The sequence below is a fragment of the Chlorocebus sabaeus genome, chromosome X, assembly GCF_047675955.1.
Source record: "Chlorocebus sabaeus isolate Y175 chromosome X, mChlSab1.0.hap1, whole genome shotgun sequence".
In the NCBI taxonomy this organism is placed as follows: Eukaryota; Metazoa; Chordata; class Mammalia; order Primates; family Cercopithecidae; genus Chlorocebus; species Chlorocebus sabaeus.
In genome coordinates, this window is record NC_132933.1 from 77,585,681 (window position 1) to 77,609,797 (window position 24,117).

The 24,117-nt window shown below is 41.2% G+C and overlaps 1 pseudogene; it reads right to left on the reverse strand.

The window, feature by feature from the left end:
• Window positions 1–1,471: 1,471 nt before the first annotated feature.
• On the reverse strand, window positions 1,472–4,116 carry LOC103232848 (selenide, water dikinase 1 pseudogene; annotated as a pseudogene).
• Window positions 4,117–24,117: the final 20,001 nt, after the last annotated feature.

The following is a 24,117-nucleotide window of genomic DNA, read 5'->3' on the forward strand; positions in this document are numbered from 1 at the left end:
CATTTGGGTTGATTCCAAGTCTTTGCTATTGTGAATAGTGCTGCAATAAACATACGTGTGCATGTGTCTTTATAGCAGCATGATTTATAATCCTTTGGGTATATACCCAGTAATGGGATGGCTGGGTCATATGGTACATCTAGTTCTAGATCCTTGAGGAATCGCCATACTGTTTTCCATAATGGTTGAACTAGTTTACAATCCCACCAACAGTGTAAAAGTGTTCCTATTTCTCCACATCCTCTCCAGCACCTGTTGTTTCCTGACTTTTACGTCACCATCGTCAGACTTTTTTTTTTTTCGATCTGGATGCCTTTTATTTTATTTTTTCTTGCCTATTGAACTAAAAACCTGTAGTACAATGATGAGTAGAAGTGGTAAGAGCAGATATACTTGACTTGTTCATGAGTTTAGAAGAAAAGCTTTCAGTCTTTTATGATTATTAAGTATGACATTAGCTATAAGATTTTCATAGATGTCCTTTATCAGGTTGAGAAAGTTTCCGCCTACTTTTTTTTTTTTTTAAGACAGTCAAATCACCTTTTATTCTTAAGAAGTGTCACTGAATTCAGTTAACACCTTATCAAGTGCTAATAAAACCTTTCTTTGAAGATGTAAATGATTAAGCCCTAGTCCTTGTTCAGTGATTTTTGAATCTTAGAAGTTCTGAATCAAGATAATTTGTAAATTTTTTTTTCATGGTCTTTTTTTTAAAATTATTATTATACTTTAAGTTCTAGGGTACACATGCATAATGTGCAGGTTTGTTATATATGTATACTTGTGCGATGTTGGTGTGCTGCACCCATCAACTCGTCAGCACCCATCAACTCGTCATTTACATCAGGTATAACTCCCAGTGCAATCCCTCCCACCTCCCCCCTCCGCATGATAGGCCCTGGTGTGTGATGTTCCCCTTCCCAAGTCCAAGTGATCTCATTGTTCAATTCCCACCTATGAGTGAGAACATGTGGTGTTTGGTTTTCTGTTCTTGCGATAGTTTGCTGAGAATGATGGTTTCCAGCTGCATCCATGTCCCTACAAAGGACACAAACTCATCCTTTTTTATGGCTGCATAGTATTTCATGGTGTATATGTGCCACATTTTCTTTTTTTTTTTTTCAGAGGTTTCCAACACATTTTATTTTGCAGACCACTGGTTTGCAGCTTTTGAGGACCAACATCTGTATATCAATTCCTATAAAATGTCCAATCAATTTCAGTTCCGTAGCAGGCTCTTCCAAACTGCACAGCATGCCTATGGCTGGAGGTCCAGTTACACATGCATAAAGGCTGCCCTGCCCGCTGGTTCCCGGAGGAGGTCGCGTCCGAGTTAAAGCCTCTTCCAAGAGCTTGATCTTCCCAGGGGTCATTTCCTTTGGCAAGAAGTCAGTTTACATGTGCAGCTTTGATGCCTGTGAGCAGGAAGCACCAGAAACATGCAGGATGTGCTGCTTTTTCTCTCATGAAGGTGGGCACTTGAGGATCCAGTGCCCTTGTGCTTAATGACAGGAATCCCTCCTCATTGCTCAGTAGGTTAAAATATAAGGAAGCCTCCACTTTACGAAACACAGATAACACCTTTTTAGATTGCCTGTTTATTCTAGAACTACAAAATTTAATTCAAGAAAATATAGGTCCCATGAAAGACTTAAAAGTTTTATAAAACTAAAATCTAGTTTTTCCCGATAAATTATACTTTAGGCAAAACCCTCCCAATGCTTCTAAAATAATACTAAAAGGGGCATCTGATTATACAAGAGCAATTTAAAAAATTAAATATTTATTTGAATAACAAGTTTAAGTTCGAGCTGTAATGTTGGCAAAGCAGGTTTTTAACACAGATCACAAAAAGCGTACACAAAAAAGTACTGGCGCAAAGGACAAAATAATGCTAAGAATTAGGCTAAACAGCTGCTGATTTTAAGAAAACAAAAGGCCTGAAATCACTATACAAAATATAAAATGTATTAAACACTACCATCCACAGAACAGTCTTTATTATTGATTATATTTAAAAATTATTTGCGTAATTATATATTGAATTGTAAATGAGTATTATACATGAACCTCCATTCGGAAGGCAATTCCTTGTAGCACTATAGAACATCTAATTACATTGCAAAAAGTATTCTTTTTTTGCTATCGATAAAACAGTTAATGATATTACTGTAAATATCAGGAAGGCTACAAAAAAAGAAGTAAGATTTCTTTTTTGTCTTCAAAGGGTTTTCCATGCAGTGAAGAAGCACTTGCCGGGTTGAAATGAATGCACTACCGGAGAATGTTCTGGGTCCAAGATGCTCTTGAGAGACAAGACTAGGCTTTTCAAATCAAACACTCAAAGGAATCATGCAACCCTCCTATGACTGGGATATGACTGGGATACTGTCATGTGCAACTTACCAATGCTGGCTCTCCAGAAAACCATTCAAGACGCTTAAAAAAAAAATCAGACTTATATGATAAATATACATAAAATGAAGACACCAACTGCTATTTGACATGACTACTGGTAATGTCTGTGCTATATGAAAGCACCTTTAAAAAGAGCCTATGCGGCAAGAGATAAGTGTCTAAAGATTCAAAATGAATCAACAGTATTGGATAACAATATAATTCTCAACTCAGAAGCTGCCTCAAGATTAGGTGCATCTTCAGTTAATGTAACAGGAAAAAAAGGCAATGGATTTTATTTATTAATTGTATCCACTTACAAACAGACCTAAGGTCACCCCGATGTGTAGACACAATGAGATTTTTGTTGTTTATAGTCTTTAATTGAAGTGATAAGGGAAATAGATCTATTTAAAATCAAAACCAAACAGCTATTTCTGTTTAGATTAAGAGGTGGCCCCAGGTGTGGGATTCACATTTTGAGTGGCCACTTGTGGTGCGACCTCGATGATCCGGGATTTGTCTATGATTCTGGCTGTGTGGTTGCCTTTCTCTACAATCCCAATAATCCATGCTTGGTGGCCTTCACCATATTTGGGGGACTTTATCTCTGCACAGAACCGAGCTGCTTGCTCACGTGGTAAACAGATCAGAAGGCCGCCTGAGGTCTCCGGGCAGGTCCCGTGCATGAGGCCGAACATGTTTCCGCAGGCCTTATGCACCGCAGCCATCTTGGCCAGCACCGGGAGGTTGTGAATTACAAATGACACCTCGTTCCTCTGCTGCTTGGCCAGGTTCTGTGCGTGGCCCAAAATCCCTGTGATGGCTGTGGCCGCGTGGGCATTGAACGTGTGCATGAGTCCTGCAGCTGTCCTGTTGAGCCTCGCCATGTTCATCATTGCCTCCTGGTAGGCCAGCTCTACGTCTTCTTGGGTGACCACTAGTTTGATCTTATTCCATTTCTCAGGAATATCCAGCCACTGGTGCACAGCCACTGCCACCTGTGTCCCCAGGGGTTTTGTCAACACCAGCACATCCCCTGGTACTGCATTGTCCGGCATGATAAATTCACTGGGCTGACAGACAGTGGTAGCAACTCCTCCCAGGACAATCCAGGGGTTTAGTACTGTTTGGCCGCCCGTTACAGACGTTCCTGCTTCCTCAGCTGCATCTTTAAAATCTTGGATAATCAGAGGCATCACTTTATCCCTTTCCCTGTCAGTCATTTTATTACTGACTCCAAGGAGCATCAGCATATTGTCACATTCCGTGACCCCCATTGCGTAGAGGTCACTGAGGACATTGGCACATGCTATCCTGCCCATCATGTAAGGGTCGTCTACGATCGGGTAAATGTAATCTGTGGTTTGAACCAAGGAAAGCCCACCGTGCCTCAAAGGAATGACACAAGTATCCATTCCAATGCCAAGCCTTGGCATAACGGCTCCCAGAAACTGCTCATCTTCTTGGAAGTGGTTCTCTTGTAAAGATTCCAGCAATTTTTGCAGGACATCTTGGGGCACTTTGCAGCCTGTGCCCTTCAGTTCAGTGAATCTGGTTAGCCGGAAGCTTTTGTCCAATTCGTAACTTTCCGGGTTAAAGGACTCCCGCGTAGACATGGTTCTTGGGCCCCGCTCTCCTCACAGCTCAGCCCCTCCCCTCCCTCTGTGGGTTGGCTGGGTTCTTTATGGATCCACCAGCTCACTTTGCGCCCTCCGCCTCCTCCCGAAAACGGGCAGCGGGCTGCTCCCACAATGCACTGGGTGCGGCCGGCTCCCTTAAGCGTCGCCTGAATGAAAATGCTGCGCCCGGCGGCGGCGGCGGCGGCGGCTGCGGCTAGGACCCGGGCCCGAGCCTGAGCGCCGCGGGAGCTCGCCTGGCTCCGGGCGGCCCTGCGGGAGCCGGCCGCCGGGCTCCCGCCGGCTGGGCGCGCGGGGCTTGCCACATTTTCTTAATCCAGTCTGTCACTGATGGACATTTGGGTTGATTCCAAGTCTTTGCTATTGTGAATAGTGCCGCAATAAACATACATGTGCATGTGTCTTTAGAGCAGCATGATTTATAATCCTTTGGGTATACACCGAGTAATGGGATGGCTGGGTCATATGGTACTTCTAGTTCTAGATCCTTGAGGAATCGCCATACTGTTTTCCATAATGGTTGAACTAGTTTACAATCCCACCAACAGTGTAAAAGTGTTCCTATTTCTCCACATCCTCTCCAGCACCTGTTGTTTCCTGACTTTTTAATGATTGCCATTCTAACTGGTGTGAGATGGTATCTCATTGTGGTTTTGATTTGCATTTCTCTGATGGCCAGTGATGATGAGCATTTTTTCATGTGTCTGTTGGCTATATGCATGTCTTCTTTTGAGAAATGTCTGCTCATATCCTTTGCCCACTTTTTGATGGGGTTGTTTTTTTCTTTTTTTTTTTTTAATTTATTTATTATTATTATTCTTTAAGTTGTAGGGTACATGTGCATAACGTGCAGGTTTGTTACATATGTATACTTGTGCCATGTTGGTGTGCTGCACCCATCAACTCGTCATTTACATCAGGTATAACTCCCAATGCAATCCCTCCCCCCTCCCCCCTCCCCATGATAGGCCCCGGTGTGTGCTGTTCCCCTTCCCGAGGTTTTTTCTTGTCAATTTGTTTGAGTTCTTTGTAGGTTCTGGATATTAGCCCTTTGTCAGATGAGTAGATTACAAATATTTTCTCCCATTCTGTAGGTTGCCTGTTCACTCTGATGGTAGTTTCTTTTGCTGTGCAGAAGCTCTTTAGTTTAATTAGATCCCATTTTTCAATTTTGGCTTTTGTTCCCATTACTTTTGGTGTTTTAGACATGAAGTCTTTGCCCATGCCTATGTCCTGAATGGTATTCCCTAGGTTTTCTTCTAGGGTTTTTATGGTATTAGGTCTAACATTTAAGTCTCTAATCCATCTTGAATTAATTTTCGTATAAGGAGTAAGGAAAGGATCCAGTTTCAGCTTTCTACTTATGGCTAGCCAACTTTCCCAGCACCATTTATTAAATAGGGAATCCTTTCCCCATTTCTTGTTTTTCTCAGGTTTGTCAAAGATCAGATGGCTGTAGATATGTGGTATTATTTCTGAGGACTTTGTTCTGTTCCATTGGTCTATATCTCTGTTTTGGTACCAGTACCATGCTGTTTTGGTTACTGTAGCCTTGCAGTATAGTTTGAAGTCAGGTAGCGTGATGCCTCCAGCTTTGTTCTTCTGACATAGGATTGTCTTGAGATGCGGGGTCTTTTTTGGTTCCATATGAACTTTAAAGCAGTTTTCTCCAATTCTGTGAAGAAACTCATTGGTAGCTTAATGGGGATGGCATTGAATTTATAAATTACCTTGGGCAGTATGGCCATTTTCACGATATTGATTCTTCCTATCCATGAGCATGGTATGTTCTTCCATTTGTTTGTGTCCTCTTTTATTTCACTGAGCAGTGGTTTGTAGTTCTCCTTGAAGAGGGCATTTACATCCCTTGTAAGTTGGATTCCTAGGTATTTTATTCTCTTTGAAGCAATTGTGAATGGAAGTTCATTCATGATTTGGCTCTCTGTTTGTCTGTTACTGGTGTATAAGAATGCTTGTGATTTTTGCACATTGATTTTGTATCCTGAGACTCTGCTGAAGTTGCTTATCAGCTTAAGGAGATTTGGGGCTGAGATGATGGGGTTTTCTAGATATACAATCATGTCATCTGCAAACAGGGACAATTTGACTTCATCTTTTCCTAACTGAATACCCTTTATTTCTTTCTCTTGCCCGATTGCCCTAGCCAGAACCTCCAACACTATGTTGAATAGGAGTGGTGAGAGAGGGCATCCCTGTCTTGTGCCAGTTTTCAAGGGAATTTTTCCAATTTTTGCCCATTCAGTATGATATTGGGTGTGGGTTTGTCATAAATAGCTCTTATTATTTTGAGATACATTCCATCAGTACCGAATTTATTGAGAGTTTTTAGCATGAAGGGCTGTTGAATTTTGTCACAGGCCTTTTCTGCATCTAAGGAGATAATCATGTGGTTTTTGTCTTTGGTTCTGTTTATATGCTGGATTATGTTTATTGATTTGTGTATGTTGAACCAGCCTTGCATCCCAGGGATAAAGCCCACTTGATCATGGTGGATAAGCTTTTTGATGTGCTGCTGGATCCGGTTTGCCAGTATTTTATTCAGGATTTTTGCATCAATGTTCATCAGGGATATTGGTCTAAAATTCTCTTTTTTTGTTGTGTCTCTGCCAGGCTTTGGTATCAGGATGATGTTGGCCTCATAAAATGAGTTAGGGAGGATTCCCTCTTTTTCTATTGATTGGAATAGTTTCAGTAGGAATGGTACCAGCTCCTCCTTGTACCTCTGGTAGAATTCAGCTGTGAATCCATCTGGTCCTGGACTTTTTTTGGTTGGTAGGATATTAATTATTGCCTCAATTTCAAAGCCTACTATTGGTCTATTCAGGGATTTAGCGTCTTCCTGGTTTAGTCTTGGGAGAGTGTAAGTGTCCAGGAAATTATCCATTTCTTCTAGATTTTCTAGTTTATTTGCATAGAGGTGTTTATAGTATTCTCTGATGGTAGTTTGTATTTTGTGGGGTCGGTGGTGATATCCCCTTTATCATTTTTTATTGCATCTATTTGATTCTTCTCTCTTTTCTTCTTTATTAGTCTTGCTAGCGGTCTATCAATTTTGTTGATCTTTTCAAAAAACCAGCTCCTGGATTCATTGATTTTTTGGAGGGTTTTTTGTGTCCCTATCTCCTTCAGTTCTGCTCTGATCTTAATTATTTCTTGCCTTCTGCTAGCTTTTGAATGTGTTTGCTCTGGCTTTTCTAGTTCTTTTAATTGTAATGATAGAGTGTCAATTTTAGATCTTTCCAGCTTTCTCTTGTGGGCATTTAGTGCTCTAAATCTCCCTCTACACACTGCTTTAAATGTGTCCCAGACATTCTGGTATGTTGTATCTTTGTTCTCATTGGTTTCAAAGAACATCTTTATTTCTGCCTTCATTTCGTTACATACCCAGTAGTCATTCAGGAGCAGGTTATTCAGTTTCCATGTAGTTGAGCAGTTTTGATTGAGTTTCTTATTCCTGAGTTCTAGTTGATTGCACTGTGATCTGAGAGACAGTTTGTTATAATTTCTGTTCTTGTACATTTGCTGAGGAGTGCTTTACTTACAACTATGTGGTCAATTTTGGAATAAGTGTGATGTGGTGCTGAGAAGAATGTATATTCTGTTGATTTGGGGTGGAGAGTTCTGTAGATGTCTATTAGGTTGCTTGCTGCAGAGATGAGTTCAATTCCTGGATATGCTTGTTAACTTTCTGTCTCGTTGATCTGTCTAATGTTAACAGTGGGATGTTGAAGTCTCCCATTATTATTGTATGGGAGCCTAAGTCTCTTTGTAAGTCTCTAAGGACTTGCTTTATGAAACTGGGTGCTCCTGTATTGGGTGCATATATATTTAGGATAGTTAGCTCTTCCTGATGAATTGATCCCTTTACCATTATGTAATGGCCTTCTTTGTCTCTTTTGATCTTTGATGGTTTAAAGTCTGTTTTATCAGAGACTAGTATTGAAACCCCTGCTTTTTTTTGTTCTCCATTTGCTTGGTAGATCTTCCTCCATCTCTTTATTTTGAGCCTATGTATGTGTCTGCATGTGAGATGGGTCTCCTGAATACAGCAGACTGATGGGTCTTGACTCTTTATCCAGTTTGCCAGTCTGTGTCTTTTAAGTGGAGCATTTAGTCCATTTACATTTAAGGTTAATATTGTTATGTGTGAACTTGATCCTGCCATTATGATATTAACTGGTTATTTTCCTCGTTAGATGATGCAGTTTCTTCCTAGCCTCGATGGTCTTTACATTTTGGCATGTTTTTTCAATGGCTGGTACCGGTTGTTCCTTTCCATGTTTAGTGCTTCCTTCAGGGTCTCTTGTAAGGCAGGCCTGGTGGTGACAAAATCTCTAAGCATTTGCTTATCTCTAAAGGATTTTATTTCTCCTTCACTGATGAAACTTAGTATGGCTGGATATGAAATTCTGGGTTTAAAATTCTTTTCTTTAAGAATGTTGAATATTGGCCCCCACTCTCTTTTGGCTTGTAGAGTTTCTGCCGAGAGATCTGCTGTTAGTCTGATGGGCTTCCCTTTGTGGGTAACCCGACCTTTCTCTCTGGCTGCCCTTAAGATTTTTTCCTTCATTTCAACTTTGGTGAATCTGGCAATTATGTGTCTTGGGGTTGCTCTTCTCGAGGAGTATCTTTGTGGCGTTCTCTGTATTTCCTGAATTTGAATGTTGGCCTGCCCTACTATGTTGGGGAAGTTCTCCTGGATGATATCCTGAAAAGTGTTTTCCAACTTGGTTCCATTTTCCCCCTCCCTTTCAGGCACCCCAATCAGACGTAGATTTGGTCTTTTTACATAACCCCATACTTCTTGCAGGCTTTGTTCATTTCTTTTTCTTCTTTTTTCTTTAGATTTCTCTTCTCACTTCATTTCATTCATTTGATCCTCAATCGCTGATACTCTTTCTTCCAGTTGATCGAGTTGGTTATTACTGAAGCTTGTGCATTTGTCACGTATTTCTCATGTCATGGTTTTCATCTCTGTCAGTTCGTTTATGGCCTTCTCTGCATTAATTATTCTAGTTATCAATTCTTCCACTCTTTTTTCAAGATTTTTAGTTTCTTTGCACTGGGTACGTAATTCCTCCTTTTGCTCTGAGAAGTTTGATGGACTGAAGCCTTCTTCTGTCATCTCGTCAAAGTCATTCTCCGTCCAGCTTTGATCCGTTGCTGGCGATGAGCTGCGTTCCTTTGCAGGGGGAGATGCGTTCTTATTTTTTGAATTTCCAGCTTTTCTGCCCTGCTTTTTCCCCATCTTTGTGGTTTTATCTGCCTCTGGTCTTTGATGATGGTGACGTACTGATGGGGTTTTGGTGTGGGTGTCCTTCCTGTTTGTTAGTTTTCCTTCGAACAGTCAGGACCCTCAGCTGTAGGTCTGTTGGAGATTGCTTGAGGTCCACTCCAGACCCTGTTTGCCTGGGTATCAGCAGCAGAGGCTGCAGAAGATAGAATATTGCTGAACAGCGAGTGTACCTCTCTGATTCTTTCTTTGGAAGCTCCCTCTCAGGGGTGTACTTCACTGTGTGAAGTGTGGGGTGTCAGTCTGCCCCTAGTGGGGGATGTCTCCCAGTTAGGCTACTCAGGGGTCATGGACCCACTTGAGCAGGCAGTCTGTCCGTTCTCAGATCTCAACCTCCGTGTTGGGAGATCCACTGCTCTCTTCAAAGCTGTCAGACAGAGTCGTTTGTGTCTGCAGAGGTTTCTGCCGCATTTGTTGTTGTTGTTGTTGTTGTTTAGCTGTGCCCTGTCCGCAGAGGTGGAGTCTACAGAGACAGGCAGTCCTCCTTGTGCTGCTGTGAGCTCCACCCAGTTCGAGCTTCCCAGCAGCTTTGTTTACCTACTTAAGCCTCAGCAATGGCGGGCACACCTCCCCCACCCTCGCTGCTGCCTTGCCGGTAGGTTGCAGACTGCTGTGCTAGCAATGAGGGAGGCTCCGTGGGTGTGGGACCCTCCTGTGCAGGTGTGGGATATAATCTCCTGGTGTGCCCATTTGCTAAGATCCTTGGTAAAGCGCAGTATTGTGGTGGGAGTTACCTGATTTTCCAGGTGTTGTGTGTCTCAGTTCCCCTGGCTAGGAAAAGGGATTCCCTTCCCCCTTGGGCTTCCCAGGTGAGGCAATGCCTCGCCCTGCTTCAGCTCTCGCTGGTCGGGCTGCAGCAGCTGACCAACACGGATTGTCCCACACTCCCTAGTGAGATGAACCCAGTGCCTCCGTTGAAAATGCGGAAATCACCTGTCTTCTGTGTCGCTCATGCTGGGAGCTGGGGACTGGAGCTGTTCCTATTCGGCCATCTTGCTCCGCCCCCTCCCCACATTTTCTTAATCCAGTCTGTCACTGATGGACATTTGGGTTGATTCCAAGTCTTTGCTATTATGAATAGTGCCGCAATAAACATACATGTGCATGTGTCTTTAGAGCAGCATGACTTATAATCCTTTGGATATATCCCCAGTAGTGGGATGGCTGGGTCAAATGGTATTTCTAGTTCTAGATCCTTGAGGAATCGCCACACTGTTTTCCACAATGGTTGAACTAGTTTACAGTCCCATCAACAGTGTAAAAGTGTTCCTATTTCTCCACATCCTCTCCAGCACCTGTTGTTTCCTGATTTTTTAATGATTGCCATTCTAACTGGTGTGAGATGGTATCTCATTGTGGTTTTGATTTGCATTTCTCTGATGGCGAGTGATGATGAGCATTTTTTCATATGTCTGTTGGCTGTAAGGAATGTCTTCTTTTGAGAAGTGTCTGTTCATATCCTTTGCCCACTTTTTGATGGGGTTGTTTGTTTTTTTCATGTAAATTTGTTTGAGTTCTTTATCGGTTCTGGATATTAGCCCTTTGTCAGATGAGTAGATTGCAAAAATTTTTTCCCATTCTGTAGGTTGCCTGTTCACTCTGATGGTAGTTTCTTTTGCTGTGCAGAAGCTCTTTAGTTTAATTAGATCTCATTGTCAATTTTGGCTTTTGTTGCCATTGCCTTTGGTGTTTTAGAAATGAGGTCCTTGACCATGCCTGTGTCCTGAATGGTATTAACTAGGTTTTCTTCTAGGGTTTTTATGGTATTAGGTCTAACATTTAAGTCTCTAATCCATCTTGAATTAATTTTCGTATAAGGAGTAAGGAAAAGATCCAGCTTCAGCTTTCTACTTATGACTAGCCAATTTTCCCAGCACCATTTATTAAATAGGAAATCCTTTCCCCATTTCTTGTTTTTGTCAGATTTGTCAAAGATCAGATGGCTGTAGATGTGTGGTATTATTTCTGAGGGCTCTGTTCTGTTCCATTGGTCTATATCTCTGTTTTGGTACCAGTACCATGCTGTTTTGGTTACTGTAGCCTTGTAGTATAGTTTGAAGTCAGGTTGTGTGATGCCTCCAGGTTTGCTCTTTTGGCTTAGGATTGTCTTGGCAATGCGGGGTCTTTTTTGGTTCCATATGAACTTTAAAGCAGTTTTTCCAATTCTGTGAAGAAACTCATTGGTAGCTTAATGGGGATGGCATTGAATTTATAAATTACCTTGGGCACTATGGCCATTTTCACGATATTGATTCTTCCTATCCATGAGCACGATATGTTCTTCTGTTTTTTTGTGTCCTCTTTTATTTCACTGAGCAGTGGTTTGTAGTTCTCCTTGAAGAGGTCCTTTCCATCCCTTGTAAGTTGGATTCCTAGGTATTTTATTCTCTTTGAAGCAATTGTGAATGGAAGTTCATTCATGATTTGGCTCTCTGTTTGTCTGTTACTGGTGTATAAGAATGCTTGTGATTTTTGCACATTGATTTTGTCTTCTGAGACTTTGCTGAAGTTGCTTATCAGCTTAAGGAGATTTTGGGCTGAGACGATCGGGTTTTCTAGATATACAATCATGCCATCTGCAAACAGGGAGAATTTGACTTCATCTTTTCCTAACTGAATACCCTTTATTTCTTTCTCATGGCTGATTGCGCTGGCCAGAACTTCTGACGCTATGTTGAATAAGAGTGGTGAGAGAGGGCATCCCTGTCTTGTGCCAGTTTTCAAGGGGAATGCTTCCAGTTTTTGCCCATTCAGTATGATACTGGCTGTGGCTTTGTCATAAATAGCTCTTATTATTTTGAGATACGTTCCATCAATACCGAATTTATTGAGAGTTTTTAGCATGAAGGGCTGTTGAATTTTGTCAAAGGCCTTTTCTGCATCTATTGAGATAATCATGTGGTTTTTGTCTTTGGTTCTGTTTATATGCTGGATTACGTTTATTGATTTGTGTATGTTGAAACAGTCTTGCATCCCAGGGATGAAGCCCACTTGATCATGGTTGATAAGTTTTTTGATGTGCTGCTGGATCCGGTTTGCCAGTATTTTATTCAGGATTTTTGCATCAATGTTCATCAGGGATATTGGTCTAAAATTCTTTTTTTTGTTGTGTCTCTGCCAGGCTTTAGTATCAGGATGATGTTGGCCTCATAAAATGAGTTAGGGAGGATTCCCTCTTTTTCTATTGATTGGAATAGTTTCAGAAGGAATGGTACCAGCTCCTCCTTGTACCTCTGGTAGAATTCAGCTGTGAATCCATCTGGTCCTGGACTTTTTATGGTAGGTAGGCTATTAATTATTGCCTCAATTTCAGAGCCTGCTATTGGTCTATTCAGGAATTCAGCTTCTTCCTGGTTTAGTCTTGTGAGAGTGTAAGTGTCCAGGAAACTATCCATTTCTTCTAGGCTTTCTAGTTTATTTACATAGAGGTGTTTACAGTATTCTCTGATGGTAATTTGTATTTCTATGGGATCGGTGGTGATATCCCGTTTATCATTTTTTATTGTGTCTCTTTGATTCTTCTCTCTTTTCTTCTTTATTAGTCTGGCTAGCTGTTTATCAATTTTGTAGATCTTTACAGAAAACCAACTCCTGGATTCACTGATTTTTTGGAGGGTTGTTTTATGTCTCTATCTTCTTCAATTCTGCTGTGATCGTAGTTATTTTTTGCCTTCTGCTAGCTTTTGGATGTGTTTGCTCTTGCTTCTCTAGTTCTTTTAATTGTGATGTTAGGGCGTCAATTTTAGATCTTTCCTGCTTTCTCTTATGGGTATTTAGTGCTATAAATTTCCCTCCACACACTGCTTTAAATGTGTCCCAGAGATTCTGGTATGTTGTATCTTTGTTCTCATTGGTTTCAAAGAACATCTTTATTTCTCCCTTTATTTCGTTATGTACCCAGTAGTCATTCAGCAGCAGGTTGTTCAGTTTCCATGTTGAGCGGTTTTGATTAAATTTCTTAGTCCTGAGTTCTAGTTTGATTGCACTGTGGTCTGAGAGACAGTTTGTTATAATTTCTGTTTTCTTACATTTGCTGAGGAATGCTTTACTTCCCACTATGTGGTCAATTTTGGAATAAGTGAGATGTGGTGCTGAGAAGAATGTATATTCTGTTGATTTGGGGTGGAGAGTTCTGTAGGTGTCTATTAGGTCCACTTGGTGCAGAGATGGGTTCAATTCCTGGATATGCTTGTTAACTTTCTGCCTCGTTGATCTGTCTAATATTGACAGTGGGGTGTTAAAGTCTCCCACTAGTATTGTATGGGAGTCTAAGTCTCTTTGTAAGTCTCTAAGGACTTGCTTTATGAATCTGGGTGCTCCTGTATTGGTCGCATATATATTTAGGATAGTTAGCTCTTCCTGATGAATTGATCCCTTTACCATTATGTAATGGCCTTCTTTGTGTCTTTTGATCTTCGATGGTTTAAAGTCTTTTTTATCAGAGACTAGGATTGCAACCCTTGCTTTTTTTTGTTCTCCATTTGCTTGGTATGTCTTCCTCCATCCCTTTGCTTGGAGCCTATATGTATCTGCATGTGAGATGGGTCTCCTGAATACAGCAAACTGATGGTTCCTGACTCTTTATCCAATTTGCCACTCTGTTTCTTTTAATTGGACCATTTAGTCCATTTACATTTAAGGTTAATATTGTTATATGTGAACTTGCTCCTGTCATTATGATATTAGCTGGTTATTTTGCTCGCTAGTTGATGCAGTTTCTTCCTAGCATCAATGGACTTTACATTTTGACATGTTATTGCATTGACTGGTACCTGTTGTTTCTTTCCATGTTTAGTGCTTCCTTCAGGATCTCTTGTAGGGCAGGTCTAGTGGTGACAAAATCTCTAAGCATTTGCTTATTTGTAAAGGATTTTATTTCTCCTTCACTGATGAAACTTAGTTTGGCTGGATATGAAATTTTGGGTTGAAAATTCTTTTCTTTAAAAATGTAGAATATTGGCCCCCACTCTCTTCTGGCTTGGAGAGGTTCTGCTGAGAGATCTGCTGTTAGTCTGATGGGCTTCCCTTTGTGGGTAACCCAACCTTTCTCTCTGGCTGCCCTGAACATTTTTTCCTTCATTTCAACTTTGGTGAATCTGACAATTATGTGTTTTGGAGTTGCTCTTCTCAAGGAGTATCTTTCTGGCATTCTCTGTATTTCCTGAATTTGAATGTTGGCCTACCTTACTAGGTTGGGGAAGTTCTCCTGGATGATATTATGCAGAGTGTTTTCCAACTTGGTTCCATTTTCCCCATCACTTTCAGGCACACCAATCAGACATAGATTTGGTCTTTTCACATAATCCCATATTTCTTGGAGGCTTTGTTCATTTCTTTTTACTCTTTTTTCTCTACACTTCTCTTCTCACTGCATTTCATTCATTTGATCTTCAATCGCTGATACTCTTTCTTCCAGTTGATCCAGTCGGTTACTGAAGGGTGTGCTTTTCTGCACTGCTTTGTCCCCATCATTGTGGTTTTATCTGCCTTTGGTCTTTGATGATGGTGACGTACTGATGGGGTTTTGGTGTGGGTGTCCTTTCTGTTTGTTAGTTTTCCTTCTAACAGTCAGGACCCTCAGTTGTAGGTCTGTTGGAGTTTGCTTGAGGTCCACTCCAGACCCTGTTTGCCTGGGTATCAGCAGCAGAGGCTGCAGAAGATAGAATATTGCTGAACAGCGAGTGTTGCTGTCTGATTCTTGCTCTGGAAGCTTCATCTCAGGGGTGTACCCCGCCATGTGAGGTGTGAGGTGTCGGTCTGCCCCTACTGGGGGATGTCTCCCAGTTAGGCTACTCAGGGGTCAGGGACCCACTTGAGCAGGCAGTCTGTCCGTTCTCAGATCTCAGCCTCTGTGCAGGGAGATCCACTGCTCTCTTCAAAGCTGTCAGACAGGGGCATTTACCTCTGCTGAGTTTTCTGGTGCCTTTTGTTTAGGTATGCCCTGTCCCCAGAGGAAGAGTCTGCAGAGGCAGGCTGGCCTCCTTGATCTGTTGTGGGCTCCACCCAATTCGAGCTTCCTGGTGGCTTTGTTTACCTACTTAAGCTTCAGCAATGGCAGGCACCCCTCCCCCATCCTTGCTGCCACCTTGCAGTTATATCTCAGACTGCTGTGCCAGCAATGAGGGAGGCTCTGTGGGCATGGGACCCTCTCGGCCAGGTGTGGGATATAATCTCCTGGTGTGCCATTTGCTAAAACGCTTGGTAAAGCGCAGTATTAGGGTGAGAGTTACCCAATTTTCCAGGTGTTCTGTGTCTCAATTTCCTTTGGCTAGAAAAAGGAATTCCCTTCCCCCTTGTGCTTCCCAGGTGAGGTGATGCATTGCCCTGCTTCAGCTCTCACTGGTTGGGCTGCACCCACGGACCAGCGCCAACTGTCTGACATGCCCCTGTGAGATGAACCCGGTACCTCAGTTGAAAATGCAGAAATCACCCATCTTCTGTGTCGCTCACACTGGGAACTGGAGGCTGGAGCTGTTCCTATTCGGCCATTTTGGGCGTGCCCCCCTCTTGTTGTCATTCTTTTAGCAGATGATCCAGTTATGTTCATAACACAATTCCTTCTTCCATTTGGTAAGCATGCATCTAATCTCAGTTCAATTTTCAAAGTTTTTTCTGTACTACTTTGGTTCTGCCTCATGCATGAATCACCCAGGGGTTTGTCTGAGACTTGGGTCATGGCTTAGAACTCTTCCATTTTTAAAGTTTTGCTACACCGCTTTTGGTCTGTCCCAAGTCTATCCTTTTCAGCAGTAAGCCCAATATTGTGCAAGTCCATATATAGAATTAAAGGATCTTCTTTTCTTGTTTTCCCCTGCTCAAAATTCTTCCCAACTCTTTCTGGCCAATAGAGTCCTTTGCACCACTTCCTTTGACCAGAAATATGGGACTTTTATTGGGATTTTAGCTGTCCACACCACTAGTTTGCCATGCACCTCCTTGACTTGTTTGTTCTTGTTTTCTTTTCAGAGTCCTTGGGTAGTTGTTTTCTGCATTTATCTAAAATTTTTCATTTTATTTGGGTGTAGAAATAGGTTGTTAGTGGTTTTACCTTGCCATGCTAGATGAGGAATTCTTGAATAACCTTTTAAGCCAATTAACCTCTCTTAGACTTAGTTTCCTTATTGTAGAATGTGAGTAATAATTCTTGTTCTATCTATTTCACAGCATTGTTGGGAAAGTACTATGAGATAATATACATGAAAGAATTATTCCATATTAACCTTTCTCTGGCTGGCACTATGCCCATTCACTATGACTCCCACATAATAGGGAAATCTTCTGAAAAAAAAATAGTTTAACTTCTTATTTGGAATGATTTTAGACTTACAGAAAAGTTGCAAAAACAGTACAGTGAGCTCATATATATCCCTCACCAGTTTCATCTAGTGTTAATAGTTTACACAACCAGAATACAATGATCAAAACCAGAAAATTAACAGTAATTTCATGCTATTAATCAAATTACAGAAGTTTTTCTAATTTCACCACTTTTTCTTTGAATGTGCTTTTTCTGATCTAGTATCCAATTCAAGGCCCCACATCAGCAATAATCCCTCAGTCTTTGGTCTCTAATGACCATGATATTTTTGATGATTACTTTATTATTCTGTATAATGTCTCTCAATTTGAATACATATGATATTTTCTACTGATTAGGTCAAGGTTATAGATTTTTGGCAATAATACCACAGAAGCGGCATTGTACATCATATCACATCATATCCACATGAAATTGGCATAAATTACTATTGGAGATGTTAACCTTGATTGGTTGATAAAAGTGGTGTCTACCAGGTTTCTCCATTGAAAGTCTCCTAATTTTCTGTTTATAATTAATAAATATATTTTAGCAGATATCTTGAGAATATGCAAATGTCCTGTTCCTTCTCAAATATTCACCTGCTAATTTTAGCATGTATCAATGGGTCTTATCTACAGCAACTATTACTGTGCTGTTTGCCTAATTGTGATTTTCTATTTCTCTCATTCCTTCTACATGTATTAATTGTAATTCTTCCCTAAATAAGAGCTTTCCTTTCTTCCCATTGATTTGTTATTAAATTATCTATTTGCATCAGTACAGATTTATGCATATTTATTTTATGAGTTATAATTCAATACTATCATTATTTATTTTGTTGCTCAAATGGTTCTAGTGTTGGCCATAAGAACTTTTACAGGTTGGCTCCTTGTCCTTTCAATATGCCTCCATCTTATTTTAAACAAGTCCTTATTTTCTTGCACCACAAAATGTGCCAGGATAATCTTATACTTTTTCTGCCCCAATTCTGGAATCAACTTCTTCTCCAAGGAACCTGGCTCCTTTTTGTGGAGGTCATTCCAGTTTTATTAATTTTTCTTTTAATGTTCTTTTTCTGTTCCAGTATCCCTTCCAAGGTCCTACATTGTACTAGTTGTTGTTGTTTATAAGCCAAGATTTTGGTTCTAGTTGTGTTTGTTGCTCCTAGAATTTTATTACTCTAGGCCCTTTCAGTGGACAGAGGTAGGAAATATACACACAAATACACATTCACACATACCTATATTTATTTCTACATTTGTTTATCTCTCTATCTAATCTATTTTTAAAAACCTGAGTTCACACTGATACCTCTGATTGTAGTCCAACACTCTTGGTTTATTATAACCTTTCCTCTACCTATATTGTAACTTCTTCCTCTGACTGTGAAAAATCTATTATTATCTACGGTAGGTATATTTTTTCTCTCTTAGTATACACATAAAATATTCTCAAAAATTAATAAAACCCCTGTAAGGAATAAGTTTACATAGTAGAGTATGGTATTTGTGTATAATTGCTTTTGTCTTTAAGCTTACTGTGTCCAGTCAAACTACTGTTTTCCAAAATTACTGTACTGGTTTCCTAGAACTGCTGTAACAAAGTACCCAAAACTGGGTGGCCTCTTGGTTAGGGAATCTAGAAGTCCAAAATTAAGGTGCTGGCAAAGTTGGTTTCTTCTGAGGGCTGTATGAAGTAGAATGCCTTCTATGTCTCTCTCCTAGCTTCTAATGGTTTGCTGGCAATCTTTGTTTTATAAATGCATCACTCCAATCTCTGCTTTCATCTTCACATGACATTCTTCCATTATGTATGTTTTTTCTGCCTTCTGTGCATGTCTGTTCCTGTGTCCAAATTCTTCCTTTTCATAAGGGCATAAGTCATATTGGATTAGGGCCCACCCTAATGGCCTCATTTCAACTTGACTATCCCTATTTCCAAATAAAGTCACATTCTGAAATACGAGGTGTTGGCACTTCAACATATATTTTTTTGGGAGACGCACTTCAACCCATAATACTTGCATTAGTTCCTTTCTTCCCCATCTGCTTCAGTTATATTGTAGTTGTACTGGGCATTCTTAATACAGTCAGATATGTTATTTACTGTTTGTATTCCATTTTGGGTCCTCCCCCTACTCTCACCCTTAGTATGACTGATTTTAACTATTTACTTATTTTGGAAGTATGTGAAACATTACTATGGTACTAAGAGTTAACGTTATGTAAAAAGACATATTGAAACAAGGGTCCCTCCTCTCTCATCCTTTACTACCTTATTCCCATTTTCATATTCTGTGACCCATTTCACAACAATCCCATGGAAGTAGCCTCTTTAGTTCCTGGTTTATCCTTCCTATATTTATTTTGCACAAATGAGCAAATACAGGCTGATTTTCTCATATTTCCTTTTCTTTCATAAAGGTTAATATACTAAAGATATTCTTTGATACATCACCTTTTTCACTTAATAGTATGTCCTAAAACCATCCCAGATCATTTCACAGTTTCTTCATTCATTTTTACACCTACATAGCGCTTGTGACAGGCAAACTCCAAGGTTGTTCCATAATCTGTGCCTCTTAATGTTCACGTCCTTGTGTAATTCCCTGCCCTTGAGTATGGGCATGGCTTGTGACTTGTCTCTATTCAGTAGGATATGGCAAAGGAGGCCAGCACAGTGGCTCATGCCAGTAATCCCAGCCCTTTGGGAGGCCAAAGCTGGTGGACTGCTTGAACTGAGAAATTCAAGACCACCCTGGGCAATATGGCAAAACCCCATCTCTACTAAAAAATACAAGTGAGCTGGGCATGGTGGCATGTGCATGTAGTCCTAGCTACTAAGGAGGCTGAGACTAGAGGATCAGTGGAGCCCAGGAGGTGGAGGTTGCAGTGAGCTGAGATCATGCCACTGCACTCCAGCCTGGCAACAGGGCAAGACCCTGTATCAAAGGAGGAGGAGGAGGAGGAGGAGGAGGAGGAGGAGGGAGGGAGGGTAGAGGGGGAGGGGGGGAGGGGGAGGAGGAGGACAAAGGTGATGGGATGTCAATTCCATGATTATATTGCATAACACTGCTACTTCCATCTTGCAAGCAGACTCTCTACATTGAATCTCTCCCTTGCTAGCATTGATGAAGGCAGCCAACACATGGAGAGTTTCACATGGCCGGGAACTATGGGAAGCCTCTAGTTCCTGAGGACAGATTCCAGCTGACAGCCAGCAAGTAGCTGAGGCCCTTGGTCTAACAATACTCAAGGAATTGAACCCAGCAAACAATGATACTAGTTTAAAAGATGATCCCTCTTTAGTAGAGCCTCAGATGACTTCCAGTGTTGGTCAATACTGGATTGCAGTCTTACCCAGTTAAGATGTATCAGGATTCCTGACCCCTAGGAACTTAGAAATAATAAATATGTGTTTTTTAAAGCCACTCAGTTTGTGATCATTTGTTACACAGCAATATATTACTAATACAGCAATTCATTGTTCAGATGTACCATAGTTTATTTGACTGCTATTCTATGTGTAAGCATTTAGGTTATTTCCAATATTCTGCAATTGCCAACAATGTTGCAATGAATAACCCGTGCATATATGCTTTCATGTGGTTGGAGATAGATCTTCAAAGTCAATCCCTAGAAGTAGAGTTTCTGGGTAAAAATGTAAATGCAGAATTTGCTGGCAAGATGGTCAAATAGGAATGGCTCCGGTCTGCAGCTCCCAGCGAGATTGACACAGAAGGCAGGTGATTTCTGCATTTCCAACTGAGATACCCAGTCCATCTCACTGGGACTGGTTGGACAATGGGTGCAGCCCACAAAGGGCAAGCCGAAGCAGGGTGGGGCATCACCTTACCCAGGAAGTGCAAGGGGTTGGGGGATTTCCCTCTCCTAGCAAAGAGGAGCCATGAGAGACTGTACCTAGAGGAATGGTGCACTCCAGCCCAGATACTGCACTTTTCCCATAGTCTTCACAACCAACAGACCAGGAGATTCCCTCTGGTACGTACACCACCAGGGCCCTGGGTTTCAAGCACAAAACTGGGTTGCCATTTGGGCAGACACTGAGCCAACTGCAGGAGTTTTGTTTTGTTTTGTTTTGTATTGTTTTGTTTTCCATACCCACTGGTACCTGCAAGGCCAGCAAGACAGAACTGTTCCCTTCCCTGGAAAGGGGGCTGAAGCCAGGGAGCCAAGTTGTCTGGCTCAGCAGGCCCCACCCCAACGGAGCCCAGCAAGCTAAGATCCACTGGCTTGAAAATCCGACTGCTGGCACAGCAGTCTGAGTTCGACCTGGGACGCTCAAGCTTGGTTGAGGGAGAGATGTCTGCCATTACTGAGGCTTGAGTGCACAGTTTTCCCCTCACAGTGTAAACAAAGCCACCAGGATGTTCAAACTGGATGGAGCCCACCACAGCTCAGCAAGGCTGCTGCGGTCAGACTGCCTGTCTAGATTCCTCCTCTCTGGGCAGGCATCTCTGAAAAAAGGGCAGCAGCCCCGGTCAGGGACTTATAGATGAAATTCCCATCTTCCTGGGACAGAGCACCTGGGGGAAGGGGCGGCTGTGGGTGCAGCTTCAGCAGACTTAAACATCCCTGCATGAGGGCTCTGAAGAGAGCAGCGGATCTCCCAGTGTAGCGTTCAAGCTCTGATAAGAGACAGACTACCTGTCAAGTGGGTCCCTGACCCCCGAGTATCCTGACTGGGAGACACATTCCAGTAGGAAGCGACAGTCATCTCATACAGGAGAGCTCTGGCTAGCATCTGGCAGGTGCCCCTCTGGGATGAAGCTTCCAGACAAAGAAACAGGCAGCAACCTTTGCTGTTCTACAGCCTCCGCTGGTGATACCCAGGCAAATAGATTCTGGAGTGGACCTCCAGCAAACTCCAGCAGACCTGCAGCAGAGGGGACTGACTGTTAAAAGGAAAACTAACAAATAGAAAGGAATAGTATGAACATCCAGAAAAACAAAATGTCCACTCAGAGACCCCCATTCGAAGGTCAGCAATGTGAAAGACCAATGGTAGATAAATCCATGAAGATGGGGAGAATCCAGTGCAAAAAGGCTGAAAATTCCAAAACCAGAACACCTCTTCTCCTCCAAATGATCACAATTCCTCACCAGCAAGGGAACAAAACTGGACAGAGAATGAGTTTGACGAATTGACAGAAGCAGGCTTCAGAAGGTGGGAAATAACAAACTCCTCTGAGCTAAGGGAGTATGTTCTAAGCCAATGCAAGGAAACTAAGAACCTTGAAAAAAAGGTTAGATGAATTTCTAACTAGCATAACCAGTTTAGAGAAGAACATAAATGACCTGATGGCACTGAAAAACACAGCATGAGAACTTCTTGAAGTATACGCAACTATCAATAGCTGAATCAATCAAGCAGAAGAAAGGATATCAGAGATTAAAGATCAACTCAATGAAATAAAGCGAGAAGTCAAGATTAGAGAAAGAAACTAACAAAGCCTCCAAGAAATATGGGACTATATGAAAAGACCAAATCTATGTTTGATTGGTGTACCTGAAAGTGATGCTAAGAATGGAACCAAGTTGGAAAACACTCTGCAGGATATCATCCAGGAGAACTTCCCCAACCTAGTAAGACAGGCCAACATTCAAATTCAGGAAGTACAGAGAACAGCACAAAGATATTCCTCGAGAAGAGCAACCCCAAGACACATTATCGTCAGATTCACCAAGGTTGAAATGAAGGAAAAAATGTTAAGGACAGCCAGAGAGAAAGGTCGAGGTACCCACAAAGTGAAGCCCATCAGACTAACAGCAGATCTCTCGGCAGAAACCCTACAAGCCAGAAGAGAGTGGGGCCAAAATTCAACATTCTTAAAGAAAAGAATTTTCAACCCAGAATTTCATATCCAGCCAAACTAAGCTTCATAAGCAAAGGAGAAATAAAATCCTTTATAGACAGGCAAATACTGAGAGATTTTGTCACCACCAGGCCTGCCTTAAAAGATCTCCTGAAAGACGCATTAAACATGGAAAGGAACAACCACTGTGAAAACATTCAAATTGTAAAGACCATTGATGCTATGAAGAAACTGCATCAACTAGCAGGCAAAATAACTAGCTAACATCAAAATGACAAGATCAAATTCACACATAACAATAGTGACCTTAAATGTAAATGGGCTAAATGCCCGAATTAAAAACACAGACTGGCAAATTGCATAAAGAGTCAAGACCCATTGGTGTGCTGTATTCAGGAAACCCATCTCATGTGCAAAGACACACATAGGCTCAAAATAAAGGAATGGAGGAATATTTACCAAACAAATGGAAAGCAACAACAACAAAAAAAAGCAGGGGTTGCAATCCTAGTCTCTGATAAAACAGACTTTAAACCAACAAAGATCAAAAGAGACAAAAGAGGGATTTACATAATGGTAAACGGATCAACACAACAAGAAAAGCTAACTATCCTAAATATATATGCATCCAATACAGGACCACCCAGATTCATACAGCAAGTTCTTAGAGACCCATAAAGAAACTTAGACTCCTACATGATAATAGTGAGAGACTTTAACACCCCACTGTCAATATTAGACTGATTAATGAGACAAAATTAAAAAGGATATCCAGGACTTGAACTCAGCTCTGGACCAAGCAGACCTAATAGACATCTACAGAACTCTCCACCCCAAATCAACAGAATATACATTCTTCTCAGCACCACATCACACTTACTCTAAAAATGACCAAATAATTGGAAGTAAATGACTCCTCAGCAAATGCAAAAAAACCAGAAATCATAACAAACAGTCTCTCAGACCACAGTGCAATCAAATTAGAACGCAGAATTAAGAAATTCACTCAAAACTGCACAACTACATGGAAACTGAACAACCTTCTCCTGAATGACTACTGGGTAAATAATGAAATTAAGGCAGAAATAAATGAGTTCTTTGAAACCAATGAGAACAAAGACACAACGTACCAGAATCTCTGGGACACATTTAAAGCAATATGTAGAGGGAAATTTATAGCACTAAATACCCACAAGAGAAAGCAGGAAAGATGTGAAATTGACACCCTAATATCACAATTTTAAAAACTAGAGAAGCAAGAGCAAACAAATTCAAAAGCTAGCAGAAGAAAAGAAATAACTAAGATAAGAGCAGAACTGAAGGAGATAGAGACATGAAAAACCCTTCAAAAAAATCAATGAATCCAGGAGCTGGTTTTCTGAAAAGATAAACAAAACAGACAGACTGCTAGCCAGACTAATAAAGAAGAAAAAAGAGTAGAATCAAAGAGATGCAACATAAAATGATAAAGGGGATATCACCACCAATCCCACAGAAATACAAACTATCAGAGAATACTATAAACACCTCTACACAAATAATTAGAAAATCTAGAAGAGATAGATAAATTCCTGGACACATACACCCTCTGAAGACTAAACCAGGAAGAAGTCAAATCCCTGAACAGACC